General features: G+C 37.2%; 1 pseudogene; it reads right to left on the reverse strand.

Annotated features, from left to right (window-relative positions):
- Positions 358-2,514, reverse strand: LOC109851407 (annotated as a pseudogene).

Genomic DNA, 16,535 nt, shown 5'->3' on the forward strand with positions numbered 1-16,535 from the left:
CACAAGGACTAGACAACTCCTAAATGCTATTTAAAGCCACGAATAAAAAGAGAGCTTGTTTAATATTACAAACGGAAAGGTGAGAGATGAAATTATTGGTTAGAGGAGATTCAGATAACTATCAATAATGCAATATAATATGTAATCAAATTAGACACCACAATGATAAGCATAGACAATGTGTACTTGAACACAGTACACAGGTGTAAGTGTCTATTTACAGTACAAGCTTCCAAAGACTGAAAGACCTGAATATGATTCAAAAAGTTTGATGAGGACATTACTCAATATAGGACAAGTCAAATTTGAAATTTGTATACCAATGTAATTCGACCAATTCTAACTTGCACAAAGGCGAGAAAACAAAATGAACCATTGATATATATTTCTAGCTGATAATTATTTATACAACAATACATTCTAGCTGATAATTTCTCCCTGAGAGATTACATTGACGCATTTTAAGCAGTGACCGAGGTCTCAATTGCGACCTTGCCAGAGTATCGAATATCTTCAGATTTCTCAGCCTCCTCCCATAGTTCAGGCAAAGCTTCCCTTATGTTGTGAATGCTCTCCAATGCATAATCTGCTCCTTTCACTCTTTGAGATTTACCAACCTGCAGGTTACAGGAATCAAACAAAATCAAGTTAGTTATCTTACTTTCTTTTGCAATTATTGCTACAAGCCAATTTACAGGCAACTTATCCTAATCAAAATCAGCCCTTATCAGTTCCAGGTCAGCCCTTAAGTACTTGCTAAACTTGTTAAACCCCACTGATTAAATAATCTAATATCTCAATTCTGATTAGATAACGTCTTTCATAAACATAAGGGAAACTTACCAGCACAGTTTGCAGTCCAACACGTTTGCCAGCTTGAATGTTTCGAACACTGTCATCAAAGAAAATCTGGAAAAAAAAAATAATAATAATAATAAAATAAAAAAATAAAAAAATATCATGAAGAAGTGCATAATGATTTATCTTTGATTCTAGAGAAAACTAATGCAGAATCTTACCGTCCTTTGAGGATCAATGTTGGCGATTTTGAGAGCATGGTCGATAGCATATTCAGAGGGCTTGCAGATAATTGGGGCCTTAGGCAGCTCAATACTGGGGTTTGGACTAGTCGAGTATCCAATAATGTCAAATATGTTCGATTCATGAACGGGTTCACCTTCAATAGGGGAATTAAGAGTTTCGAAACAAATTATCCCTTCGAAGCAATCTTCGAGTCCTAGCCTGCTAAGGGCTTTAGCAGCATGGATCTTATCAGCGTTTGTGAATATCTGAAATCACGTTCCAAATGGCTAAGATGTTAAAAATGTGATGATTGAAACAAAATATTGCATCAAATATGATTTAGTTTCGAGAGAGTTTACCACTTTGCGAATTGGTAAACTCAGCAGAAGCTGCCTCAGAACAGGATCGGGCTTAAGTTTGTCATAGGGTAATCTTCCATGAACAAAACTGATCCAAATTTAAAGGAAAAAATTAGTAAATCGTGTTATTTACAAGAGGGCACATATTAAGAACAGAAGGGGGTTGGGGGTGGTGGGGTGGGGGGGGGGATTAAAACCTGTGATAATCATTCATTAATTAAATGAGTAGCCAATTGCCTGCACAATATCATAAGACTAATTAGTAACTAGAAGAGCATCAACTACTCCAACATCTTTAACCTATTATTTCAACAACAACAACAACAAAGAGTTACCCTTAATCCAGCCATAGTTGTCCCATAGTTCTTGTAGAGTTGATCACATAATCCAGCGATCTTGCCCCTGTCAATCCCTAGTTTTTCAACCATATAATCTAGAAACAATAATAATAGAGGGATTACAAGTGACAACCAATGAAGAAACAAACGAAACATCAAAAAGTTTTTTTTCTAAAAAAGTACTGAGAATTAATTTATACCTCCAATGTTCTTCAGAACCCCATTAGCCAGACCAGTACTCAAAGGGTACAGAGTGTCATCAAGATCTATGCATAAATTGAGAACACATAAATATAAGATCTCAGTATTATCATCTATTCACAGGATTAACTTTAATCAAAGAAGGCATACCGAAAAGAAGGCAATCAATCTTTGATTCCTGTCGGTAGAGCTCTTCAAATGCCATCTCTATCTGCTTAATGTTTCAAACCAGTCAACCTAATATTAGAAATGTAAGCTTAAGACTACTGAATCATTCATTTTTGTTCTCACAAGATGTAAGTAACATTTTTAAAACCCATGTCAAGAAAGTCCAAACTTAATTCTTAGGAATAAAAAAAGCCCAATTAATTCAACATAATTTTAAGTCCTGCTCCTGAGAGTTTGATGGGTGTTTCTCAAAATGGGACTCAAAATCGAGAGGGTTATTGAACACATACCGAGTCCTCAAAGACCAAGAGCTCTGAGGCTCAATGTAGGAGAAGAACTAAGAAGATAAGGAGGCCTTATTCCAGAAAAGAGGAATAGTAGGAGAAATGAAGGGACAGGGAGGAGGAGAGGAGTGAGGAGAGAGGGGGTTTAAATAGGCAAGCCGTTGGGTATTCAGCCAATGGGGATTAGAACTTACGATAGAATAGATTCACGTGCATGGCACGTGGAAGGACCTATATCCTTTGCAGGAAGCTTGGTGGCAACAGAACACAGGGGAGGTGAAAGCTTCCAAGAGATTCCCTAAGATATCCAAAGAATTAGATTATGAAAGATTATTATATGTAAATTTAAATTATTTATGCACATATTTGTAACTTTCAGTTTGCAGATATGACACTTAGTCCCTTACCTAATGTTCTTTTTGTTGGGGAATACCCGGGGCTACGCTAAACCCCTAAAACAGCAAAAACACAGTATAGAAAAAAGTACACCAAGATATACGAAGTTCGGTAAACTTGCCTACGTCCTCGGAAGCCACACAATTAATTTCTTATTAATCAACAAGAAATTACAATACAAGAGCAGATCTCAAACTTAAAAACTCTCAATAAATACTAATTATCACTGCAGCTACAGTGATAATCCCTCTCCTTAAATCCCCTCTTTTAATTCCTCCCTCACAATCAACAATTCCCTTCTTAATCAAATCCCCCTCCCTCAAATCTTTGAGAGAACACTGGAGAAAATAAGAGAGCAGAGAGAGATCGCGTGAGGAGAGAGAGAGCCGCCACCGAAAAGAGAACGGGAAGAAGCGGAGGAGGCTAGGGCACATGGTTTTCCTTTTATAGGAAAATCCTAGCTGAGTTGTCGACATGCTGTTGACAGCCTGTGAGGAGCTCGCCTGCACTCGTCGCCGACTTCGGCTACAACTCGCGTAGACCTCGCCTGAAGCTCCTCGAGCTCGCCTGCGGAAGTTCTCGAGCTCACCTCAACATCGAGCTCGCCTGCAGTTGCGTTGAGACCTCGCATGCGTCGTCAACCGGAGCTCGCCTGAAGGTCTCGAGCTCTCCTGCAGCTGCGACGTCGACCGGAGATCGCCTGAAGTCGTTCAACCTCACCTGAATCGAGGTTTGGTCTACACCCAAACCAATAACCTCCTACTTGAAGACCAAACCGCCGTCGGTAGGCTATCTCAACAAACACTTACTTATATGTGGCTCCGCCCTCATCACCTATACATGAATACCAACTGAAATTGCGCACAACTCCAGTTTCTGAAAGGTCACTGCCTTTGTCAACATAGCCGTTGGATTCTTACTTTCTTGGATCTTCTGTTAAAATCCTTTGACAACTTGTCGGGCTCTGTATATTCTGGAACCATCATGTTCCTTTTTCACCCGATACACCCATTTATTATGGAGTGGCATCATCACCTATGCATGAAGACCAACTAAAGTTACGCACAACTCCAGTTTCTGAAAGGTCACTGTCTTTGTCAACATATCCGCTGGATTCTTACTTCATTGGATCTTCTATTGAAATCCTTTGATAACTTGTCGGGCTCTGTATCTTCTGAAACCATCATGTTCCTCTTTCACCCAATACACCCATTTATTACAGAGTGTCTTCTTACCCGTGGGCAACTCAGCTAGTTCCCACGTCTAGTTTGAGATGAGAGACTTCATCTCATCTTTTATGGAAAGCTTTCACTTGCTCGCATCTCCACTCTAACAAGCTTCATCATAGCTTTCAGGCTCTCCTCCATCTGTCAACAACAGATACTTCATATATCTCATGTTGGGCACAGGAGATCGAGAAGATCTTCTTAATATCGAAGCTGGTGCGTCAGGCTCCCGCGCACCGTTCTGTCCAATAGGCTCTTCTGGCTGAGGACCTTCTGCATTGGGTTCTTCCGAGAGGTTACTTGGGACATCATCTGCATCTACAAATGTTGACTTGCTCTCTGAGTCATCTGTCTTGTGCATGTCCTTGTACATCACCTTCTCGTTGAATATCGCATCTCTGCTCCTGATCACCTTCTTATTTTCGTTGTCCCAAATATGGTAGCCGAACTCATCTTTACCCCATAGCCAATGAAAGTGTATTTCTTGGACTTAGGATCAAGCTTATTCCTGCATTGATCACTAATATGCACATAAGCTACACAACCAAAAACTTTGAGATGTGAGAGACTTACCTCCTTTCCGCACCATATTTTTTCTGGTATTCTGTACTCCAATGGAACCGATAGACCTCGGTTGATCAGGTAAGCTGCTGTGTTGACTGTTTCTATCCAGAACTGTTTCAGTAGGTCTGACTGTATCCGAATGCTTCTGGCTCTTTTTGTCAACGTTTTGTTCATCCGCTCAGCTACATCATTGTGCTGAGGCGTGTCGGGCACAGTTCTCTCAATTCTGATCCCGTGCTCATAACAGAACTTTTTGAATCCGATGTCTTCATACTCATCGCCTTTGTCGGTCTTGAGCTTCTTTATTCTCAGACCGGTCTCATTCTCAACCATGACTTTCCATCTCCTGAAAACCTCAAATACTTCTGACTTATGCTTCAGAAAGTAGAATCACACTTTCTGAAAGTGATCATCGATAAAAGTCAGGAAGTAGTGTTTCCTACCAATGGACGCGGTGGTGGTTGATCCCTAAACATCTGAGTGAACGAGCTCTAATTTTTTTTCCTAAGGGTTATGCCACTTGTCTGAAAGTTGACTCTCTTCTGCTTTTCAAGTATACATTCTTCATATATATCAATCTCAACTGATTGTAAACCTGGGAGTTTTCCCTTTGTGTGCATAATTTTTATCTCATTTTCACTCATATGACCGAGTCTCTGGTGTCACAGCTTTGAAGTCTCATTACCTGTAGCAACTAAAATTAAACAACATGCACCTGCTATCATATACAGGATATCAGTCTTTCTACCTCGGACAATCATCATTGCGTCCTTCAAAATCCTCCAATCATCACCATGGAAACTCGTAGTGTAGCCTTCACTAGCCAGCTGGTTTATTAAAATTAAGTTTTTTATTAGGTCAGGAATATGCCTGACATTCTTCAGCTCTCATACTGACCCGTTCAACTTAATCTTCACTACACCTTTGCTAATAATGGCACACGATTGATCATCACTAAGATATATATTTTCAAGGTTTTCGGGGATATACTTCTCAAGGAATTCTTTCTGAGAAGTAGCATGGAATGATGCTCTAGAGTCCAACACCCAAAACCCCTTCTTGCTCTCCAAAGAGCATATCAATACATCATCTCCTCCTGAGGTGGAAGCAACATTTGCATCTGTCTTTGCATCCCACTCCTTCTGTGCACTCTTACACTGATTCTTATAGTGTCCGGTTTTCTCGTACTTCCAACACTTGATAGCCTTCGAGCTGTTGGGATTCTTGAATTTGGATCTCCTGTCCTCTGATCCATTTTCTCTGGTTGAATTTCTACTTCTTGACTCTGTACGCAATATTAAAGAGGTTGTAGCTTCACCCGACTCTCTCTGTCGGATCTCCTCACTGAGAACCAGATCACAAATGTCATCGAACTTCAACTTATTACTTCCCGACGAGCTACTCACAGCTATGACTGTAGCATTCCAGCTTTCTGGTAGGGAAGACAGAAGGATCAATGCTCGTATTTTTTCATCAAACTCAATATCAACTGAACTCATTTGAGTCGTGACTGTATTGAGTTCATTGAGATGATGCGCTACCGATGCACATTTCGTCATTTGCAGATTGAATAACCGTCTCATTAAATGAACTTTGTTTGAGACTGATGGCTTCTCATATATATATATTTGATAGTGCTGTCATAAGACCCGCAGTGATCTTTTCCTTTATAATGATAAAAGCAACATTACGGATTAACGTCAAACGAATAACCCCGAGGGCCTTTCTGTCTGGAAGATTCCAATCTTCTTCCTTCATACTCTCCGGCTTCTTTCCTGAGAAAGGTTGTTACAGATTTTTCTGATACAGATAATCCTCTATCTGTATATTCAGAATCCGAAATCTGATCCATCAAACTTCTCTAATCTCACATTTCCTTCATCTGCGATCATTGCTCCCACTTGAATCTCAAGTCCTCTAGAATGTTTCAGACCCTGATCCCAGTTGTTGGGAATACCCGGGGCTACGCTAAACCCCTAAAACAGCAAAAACGCAGTATAAAAAAAAGTACACCAAGATATACGAGATTCGACAAACTTGCATACGTCCTCGGGAGCCACAGAATTAATTTCTTATTAATCAACAAGAAATTATAATACAAGAGCAGATCTCAAACTTAAAATCTCTCAATAAATACTAATTATCATTGTAGCTACAGTGATAATCCCTCTCCTTAAATCCCCTATTTTAATTCCTCCCTCACAATCATCAATTCTCATCTTAATCAAATCCCCCTCCCCTCAAATCTTTGAGAGAACGCTGGAGAAAAGAAGAGAGCAGAGAGAGATTGCGTGAGGACAGAGAGAGCCGTCGTTGAAAAGAGAACGGGAAGAAGCAGAGGAGGGGGCTAGGGCACAGGGTTTCTCTTTTATAGGGAAACCCTAGCTGAGTTGTCGACAGGCTGTCGACACTTTGTGAGGAGCTCGCCTGCGCTCGTCATCGACTTCGCCTACAACTCGTGTGGACCTCGTCTGAAGCTCCTCGAGCTCGCCTACGGAAGTTCTCGAGCTCGCCTCAACATCGAGCTCGCCTGCAGCTGCGTCGAGACCTCGAGACCTTGCCTGCGTCGTCGACTCGAGCTCGCCTGAAGGTCGCGAGCTCGCCTACAGCTGCGACGTTGACCGGAGCTCGCCTGAAGTCGTTCAACCTCGCCTGAATCGAGGTTTGGTCTACACCCAAACCAACACTTTTATAATAAAAAAAAGTTATCTCTGGTGTCTGAGCATTTGACATTTTATTTCATACTTAACCTTTTATCATTCCAGCTAACCAACCAGATTCTTCTTGACAATTCTCTGCTCTGATATTCCTATATGCCAAAATGAAATTTCAGATGGGCTGATATATCTTTGACAACAGGTTAGTTATGAGCTAATGCTTTTATCAAACACAAAAAGGATGATAAATGTGATGGATAATCCATCCTTAACTTGTTAACATAAAATTCAAAAGAAGTGATCAAGAATTATATCATCATTCTTGTTTTCCCCCTTCTTTTTAACATGCAGTTCAACAGAAAATTTTTCTTCCGGATTCAAGAAACCTCAAATTCTCAGCTTGCCTATAATATATAGTGCCAAAAAAGTTATTTGTCTGTAATTTAGTTGCAAAACCTTTACTGTCATTTGGATTATCCTCACTAACAATGCCATTAGGTGATAAGATCATTTGATAGCAAGCGCATAACAAAATAGAATAGGTTAATAGTCAACAAAGATGCATGTGATGATGACCTTTATGAGAGCTAGTACAACTAAGGTTGACACATGTAGAACAGGTCACCTTTATATTTTCTTGTATTTAACTAGGATGATAGATGACTAAACTCTATCTCATTGTTTTTTCTAGGTGCAATGTATATGCAAGAAACCTCTTTAATAATACAATTGCATTCTTCTAAGTAAAAAATATGACTCACAATTCTGTTTCAGATTGAGTCTTCAAAATATCTATATTATAATAGCAAAATTTATATTTTAAAATAATCACATAGATTAAACTTAAGCACATTAAGTGAAGCATAAACTAACTATTTACACAACAAGTTTCGTTTCTCTCTCCCCAAAAAAAGGTAAGAGCATATAAAGAAACATACAAGGGAAAAAATATATATTACCATATTTTGGTATGTGATGGCCCTTCCAAAGATAGTGGAGCCTATACTGACCGTCTTGAAACTTATGGCACAAATTTTATAAGCATTTAAAATTTGTAATCTATTACATAATATTTCAAGTTTTATACGTGAAGAGAAAGAAAGAAAGCACCAGATGATATGTCTAGTCGTGGAAGGTACACGTAGGATACCTGGACACGTACAAGTAAAATAACCAGCACACCATTGCATGGAGGAAAAAAAATCAATTCATAATTGTTACGGGTATTTAGGCCAATTCTTGTGTCAGAAAAATAATAATAAGGGGCTGACAATAATTGAAGAGACACCTAAGTAATTTAAAATGATAGGTGGCAGGTAATAGCTGGAAGCCAAATCTATGCTAGAGACTTGGACTTCCATAGCTGGCATTATGTATGTAAGTCCTATGCGTGTACATGGATTCAATAATTGTAGGCTAGTTTTGGACCCAGCAAGTGTGTTACCATTTGACAAGAGCCAGACACGTGAGATGATTTTATTTTGCGATGGGTACTTGGGAATGCATTCATTGAACTGGTAAATTAATAAGCTTTCATGGCCACAGTTCTTTGTAGATATACTCTTTCTTCAACCAAAAGGAAGTAAACAAATTTCAGCTAATTTTTGCTAATTCAGTGAATAAATTCTGCTTTACTCATGTTCAACTGATGCATATAAGTTGAAAATATCTAATGCTAACGTGACCTCACGATGGAATATTGTATTAGTTGAGAATATCTACTTCTAACATGTGTTGTATAGTATGACATGCTCAATGCAGATGGATCTATGTTAAGAATCATCATTAGCTTAGCTTTCATTTTGGCTAATGAATAGAATAATGAATATACTTGTGAAATAATCCAAAAGGACAAATGGAAAGGTCAAAGGTGTTTTACAAAATAATCCAAAAATGAATTTATGTCCATAGTTATGCAAAAGATAAATTGACATACAAATTACTTAAAGAAGAAGATGTAAGGACAAAGATCTTACTACCAACAACAAATCAAAAGTTTTTGATAAAGGTGGGAACCATAGAAGCTAATAAAAGGCTTAGATCCCAGCAATGACTTTCTTGAGATAAAAAGGGACTCCTCATCCAACTGATTATGATATCTGAGAGCTTGAAATGGCATCATGGTAGCAGATGATATGACTAATTTGATTTAGTGGAAGAGAAATAAGGAAGTTGATTTTTTGAAAGAGATTTTCTTTAAGTATTCCTAAACATCACACTTTTCCTTAGATTTGATCCACTATTTTACTTGAAAGTTTTTGAACCATAAGATGCATGTGTGAACCTCCTTGTCCCTACTTTTGCACTCAAACAGGCAGCATCGTTTTGATCGGTGATCTATATTTTTGGGTCTAGAATAACACACAGAATCACAGATATTGTTCTGCAAGGTGATATTTAAAATTTAAAAAAAAATCCCTCAGAAAAAGGTGTAGAAAAAAATTGGTTATCATGTAATTTCTCAATGCCAAGAAATTTCACAAAATTTTCAATGATGAAAAATATAGCTTGCAAATCTCAAAGGAACCTAAACGAAGCAAATCCTACAGACTCGCAAATCTTAAAGAAACCTAAAAGAAGCAAATCCTACAGATTGCATCAATCTTACATAATGTCAACCAGTCAGTTACATAATCAGTATAGAAAACAAGCTGTATGTGTAGCATGTAGAAGGTTCTTCTAAAAGCAGAATAAACGGGAGTGACGGGAGTCATGGTCTTTTTTTTTTCAATTTTTCAAACTTTTCATATTCCACTCAAGTCTCTTTTTTTATTACGACAAAAACATATTATACTTCTATTATATATAATTTTGAACTCAATTCTATAGCCCTTCCAATTTTACAGGCATATGCAGTGATGAAAAGTTACTGTATCATCTACCTGCTACAGTAATCACCAACTGTGCTACAGTAACCACCAAGTTAAAAATGCTAGCCTGTTAAACACTGTAGCAACAATGCTCACCTAATGCAAACTCGCCTCCATATCTCTCTCCCTAGTGTTAAGTTTTGATCATCCCAGTATCTCCAATTAAGAGTGAAAAGAAAGAGAGAGAGAGAGAAAATTAGAGAGAGTTTCTCCTTGAGAAGAAATATTGTAACTCCTAAATTTTTCTCATAGTGGATTATTCTATCTTTGCCCGTGGTTTTAACTCCAAATTCATTTAGGGGGTTTTTCACGTAAATCTGTGTGTGTTTATTTTATTACTTTTGTTCTACTATTTGTCGGGACCTTGCTCTATTAGGCCTTAGGTTTGTCCTAACAAGTGGTATCAAAGTCTAGTTTAGAGTGCTTATATCTACTTATCATATGCTCTGTGGCTGCCACCAAAAGTGGATCCTCCACATCAGAAAATAAGTTAGATTATCATTTACCATTTGAAGGCGATAAGTATTATTCACGAGTATGATACTATTCACGAATACGATTACTGCTTATAAATACAATTACTATTTAAATACAATTACTATTTACGTGAAATAGTAAGACGTTACTGTTCATGGTAGAAGCAATGGCGGCGAAGTTCAAGATCAAGAAATTCAACGGGAGTAATTTCTCACTATGGAAGTTAAAAATAAAGGCTATCTTGAGAAAAGATAATAGCCTAGCGGTCATCGGTGTAAGACCAGGTGACATCACAGATGATAAAAAATGGAATGAGATGGACGAGAATGCTATTGCAAATATCCATCTGGCATTAACAGATGTGGTGTTATCAAGTATAGAAGAGAAGAAGATAGCAAAGAAGATCTAGAATACTCTAACAAAACTATATGAGGCAGAATCCATGCACAACAAAATCTTCTTGAAAAGGAGACTTTACACTCTAGGATGACAGAATCTACATCGATGACTGACCACATCAACAACCTAAACATATTGTTTTCCCAACTCACAATGTTGAGGCATACAATCGGTGTGAATGAACGTGCAAAACTTCTACTTTAGAGTCTATCTAACTTGTATGATCAGCTCTTCATCAACCTAACAAATAATGTCCTCACGGATAATCTAGTCTTCGACGACGTTGCAGCCGTTGTTCTGGAGGAAGAAAATTGGCTCAAGAATAAGGTGTTAGTTCTCTTGTTTTGATGATGATTTATAAACACCATTATTAGTGCTAATTGCTTGATTGAGTGATATTATGTAGATTGTACTTTGCCAAGCAAGATAGTGTCAACTATTGGAGGATTGGACAGAAATATGAGTTACAACGATGATATCCAAGGAAGTGGAGGCAAGTTGATGAAGAAAAACTTTTAATAACAACATATACAAAAGAATCTTCATCAACATTTGAGCAAATATCAAGACCAAAAGAATTGTATTCATATGTGTGAGATATTTACATTTTTATTTATCTCTAGAGCTTAATGTAGTTAGGTTATTAAGTAGATAACATTTAAAGTGATTAGGGTTCACACATACACACACTTATAAAAACAAGTTCTTAACCATTCTTGAAAAATAAGTAGTTTTTACAATTGGAAAATGATTTTTTGAAAATTCCTTTTCTAACATGTTTATATTTATGTTTATAACAATTTCATAAAGTTTCATATTTTTTGGATTTTATTTGTTATTTTTAAAGACACTTCAAAACTTATTTTCATAACTAAATAGTGTCTGTGCACGTTTAACAGTCGACTGATGCTTGTTATCAGTTGACCGATGAAACGCGCTTGAAAGAGCAGAAGTTTCTGCTCAGTCGACTGATGAACCATCAATCGACTGATGTAGGTTATCAGTCAACTGATGAGTTCATCAGTCAACTGATAACAGATGAGTAGCCTGTAACGGTCGGCTCATCAATCGACTGATGAACAGTATCAGTCGACTGATGGTACTGTTAACGACTAGTTTTGGTTTGAGCTGAAAATCCAGGATTTGATGATTTGTTTGGGATTTTTGCTATTGTTTGGGGCTTCTATATATACCATTTGACCTTCTTCACTTCAGTAATATAGCAAGCAAAGAAAAATCCCTAAGTTTTGTTTCTAAAGTGTTCTTGAGCTCAAACTTTCAAATCTTTATTCTCAATTGTTTCTAAGTTTTCGGTTTCTCAATTTCACATCTCACAAACCCCTAAGCTTGATTTGTTTATCTCTTGATCCTTGTCATAGGACTGTTGTGAGAGATTTTATTTTATTTCATCTTGTGATTGTGTGGTGAGATTGATCTCGAGGAGATCCTTGTGAGGGTTGTAAGATCTCGTGGGGAGATCGTTGTAAAGAAGTTCCGGTTTCCAAACAGAGTGTGATAGTAAAGTTAGCATCGGGAGATGTGGTCGTGGACGTAGGTCGGAGGACCGAACCTCGTGAACATATCGCCGTGTCATCTTGGATAACTATTCTCTAACTCTATTCCTTATTTATTTCCATAGCATTTAATTTGTGTCTTATGTTGCATTGAATTTTATTTATTGCACATTTATTATTTTATTACTCTATCCACCCCCCCTCTAGGATAATTTTATTTGGTATCAGAGCAATGTCTCTACATATTTATTAGATTTAACCACCTTAGAGCAAAGATCCAAATGGATTCAATAATGAATGTACATATGCTTGAAGGTCAATCAACCACTAGACTCCCATTATTCATCGACAATAATTTTGCATATTGGAAAGCTAGGATGAGAATTTACTTACGATGCATTGATCTTGACATCCTACGACAATAATTTTGCATATTGGAAAGCTAGGATGAGAATTTACTTACGATGCATTGATCTTGACATCCTAGAGATAATAGAGAAGAAATATGTTGAGAAGTCTAGTAGCGATATGACCGAGAAAGAAAGACATTTGGCTAATCTAAACGTTAAAGTCATGAACGCTTTGATTTGTAGTCTCACTCCAAATGAGTACAATAGGGTCTCCACATGTGCAACCGCGCATGAAATTTGAGAGAAACTATGTGTCACCCATGAGGGAACCCAAGTCAAAGAGTCAAAAATTAGTAGCATTATGCATGAATATGAATTATTTAAAATGCTTCCTAATGAATCAATTGATGATATGTTTCGTCGTTTCACTAATATTATAAATCAATTGCATGACGTTGACAAGGTGTTGGAGAATCAAGAAAAGAACTACAAGATTCTTCGTTCTCTCACACCGGTATGGGAGCCAAAGGCAACCGCCATTGAGGAGGTATATGATCTTACCGAACTCACCCTAGACGGCCTCATTGGCAAGCTCAAGGTTCATGAGAAGAAAATTGAGGAGGAAGAACCCAAACGAACGAATGAAGGTCCTTCACAAAAGATGAAGACTATTGCTCTTAAAGGAGCACTTGATGATAGCTCCTCCTCCTCGGATAGTGAAACAGATGTTTCTAGAGAAGTAGCTCACCTCTCTAGAAGAGTATCAAGATTGATTAAATTGAGTAAAAAATTTAAAATCGTTCTAACAAGTTCCCCTCTTATATAGGTAAATGTTTTGAATGCAATGAACCGAGACATTTGGTAAAGGATTGTCCTAAGCTAAAAGAGAAGTACACGAAGTACAAAAAGAAGAAGACAATGTATGCGGGATGGGATGAATCCGAACCAAGTGATTCGGATAGTGATGATGAAGGCGCCAAGTTTGCACTTCATGATCCAAATGTTTGTTTTGTGGCTCATGAAGATGAGGTACAATCCAAATCCGAAGATGAATCATTTTTTATGCAATGTGAGTTAGGAAACACTCTAGAAGAATTAAACTTTGAATTTAAGAAATTAAAAAGGGAAGATTCTTCTTTTAAAAAGTTGCATAATTCATATGATTCTAAATTTGAACTACAATCTTCTTTAAATGATGTCATCATTTTAAAAGATAAGATAATTAGAGATCTTGAGCTTAAAAACAAACAATTAAATTTCAAATTGAAAAATTTAAAATTAAAAATAAAATGTTAAGAACAAATCATGCTTCTACTAGTCATAATCATCATCACTTTAGAAGAACATAGCATCATAGATCTCATGCCCCCACCTTCAAGAAAGATTTTGTTTGCACATATTGCATGAAATATGATCATACTTTCACACATTGTAGGTTTAGAGATAATGTTTATTATTATGGATTGATGTGGGTACCTAAGGGTACTAGGAATACTAACATCCAAGGACCCAAAGTTTAGGTACCTAAAGGTTCTACAACTTGTTTACATGTAGGGAACTTCTCGCACAAGACGTAGAGAGTTGTGGTACCTTGATAGTAGTTGCTCTCATCACATGACGAGCAATAAGGACTTATTTATAACCCTATCAAGGATAGAAGGAGGTAATGTCTCCTTTGGGGCGGTGAGAAAGGTAAAATTATAGGTATTGGTAATATTGGTAAGATACATTCTCTCATAATTGAGGATATTTATTTGGTAAAATGACTTAATCATAATCTCTTAAGTATTAGTCAACTTAGTGACAAAGGTTATGATGTTATTTTTAAACCGAATAAGTGTATTGTAAGTCTAAAAGATAAAGCTATTGTTGTTACCCTTAGAAAGTCTAATGTATATATTTTTGAGATTAATAAGCTTTTAGATCAAGATGTGAAGTGTCTTGCCGCGGTGGATGGAGATCTTTGGATTTGGCACAAAAGACTTGGACATGCTCACATGAGATCAATCTCTAAGTTATCAAAGAAGAACTTGGTAAGAGGACTATCAAGTCTAACATACATTAAAGATTCACAATGTGAGCAATGTGCCAAAGGTTAACAAATTAAAAACTCTTTTAAATTCATAAATAAGGTATCCACCACTAAACATTTACAATTGCTTCATCTTAATTTATTTGGTCCTATGTGTGTTGCCTCATTAGGAGAAAAACATTATGTATTTGTTATTGTTGATGACTTTTCACGTTTTACATGGCTTATATTTCTAGCAAATAAAGATGAATGTTTTGAAGAATTTTCTTATTTTGTAAAAAGAGTTAAAAATGAAAAGGAGTTGAAAGTTGTAAAAATTAGAAGTGATCATGGTGGTAAATTTTAAAATAAATCTTTTAGTGATTTTTGTGATCATCATGGTATAACACATACCTTTTTAGTGATTTATTGCACATTTGTTGTTTTATTACCCTATTCACCCCCTCTAGGGTAATTTCATAAGGAATATAGGCAGGCAACTTCGTAACAAACGAAGGTCTTATCGGTGACGAGAGGAAGATAAACGGAACGTGGCTCCAGTGAGAGTCATATCCATGGTAGATTAAAATAAAAAAATAAGAAGAATATCAAATGCTACAACTGTGATAAAAGGGGCACGTGAAATCGGAGTGTTGGCACAATAAGAAGAGTGGTAATTAAAAGTCTTCAGAGCCATTAATATCTCAAGGATGTGTTGTCAGCACGTCAGATGATGGTTAAATTCTATATAGTAGAGCAACCACTGTTGATGAAAGCAGAAAGAGATTTGCTGATGTCTAGCTTCTAGATTCAGCAGCCTCCTGGCAAATGACCTCCCGAAGAGAATGGTTTCACAAATATGAACCTATATCAGGAGGATCTGTATTCATGGGCAATGATCATACCTTAAAAATTTCTAGTATTGACAATATCAAAATCAAAATGTTTGATGGTACAATATGCATCATTCAAGATATACGACATGTGAAGGGTTTGAAGAAGAATCTATTATCTTTAGGATAATTAGATAAGCTCAGGTGCAAGACTCATATAGAAAATGTAGAAAGATTAGGGTTACTTTCTCTCATAGATAGATACCCCTTTTATATAAGGGCACTCTTACAAATAGGTCCTTACAACATTGACTAATTACTATCTAAATAACCCAACACTCCCCCTCAAGATGGGCGATAGATATCAATCATCCCCATCTTGTTACAAAAGATATCACACTCTCTAGAACCTAATCCTTTTGTTAAACAATCAGCTAACTGCTCTTCTGATTTCACATAGCTCAAGGTCAGAACTCCTCTATTCAGTTGCTCCTTGATAAAGAACCGATCGATCTCCACATGTTTGGTGCGATCATGCTGAACTGGATTGTTTGCAATGTTAATCGCCGATTTGTTATCACACCAAAGTTGTAAGGAGTCTCTTCTAAACAAGCGCAGCTCAGATAATATGTTTTTGACCCACATCAACTCGCACAGACCAACTGCCATAGCCCTGTACTCTGCCTCAGCTGTAGACCTAGCCACCACATCTTGCTTCTTGCTACGCCAAGATACGAGATTGCCTCCAACAAATACACAGTAGCCTGTAGTGGACCTACGATCATCCATACAACCCGCCCAATCAGCATCACAATAGCCTTCAATTCTCAAATGTCTAAAACTCCTGAACCATAACCCCTTTCCT

Source organism: Asparagus officinalis, chromosome 8 (assembly GCF_001876935.1).
Source record: "Asparagus officinalis chromosome 8, Aspof.V1, whole genome shotgun sequence".
Taxonomy (NCBI): Eukaryota; Viridiplantae; Streptophyta; class Magnoliopsida; order Asparagales; family Asparagaceae; genus Asparagus; species Asparagus officinalis.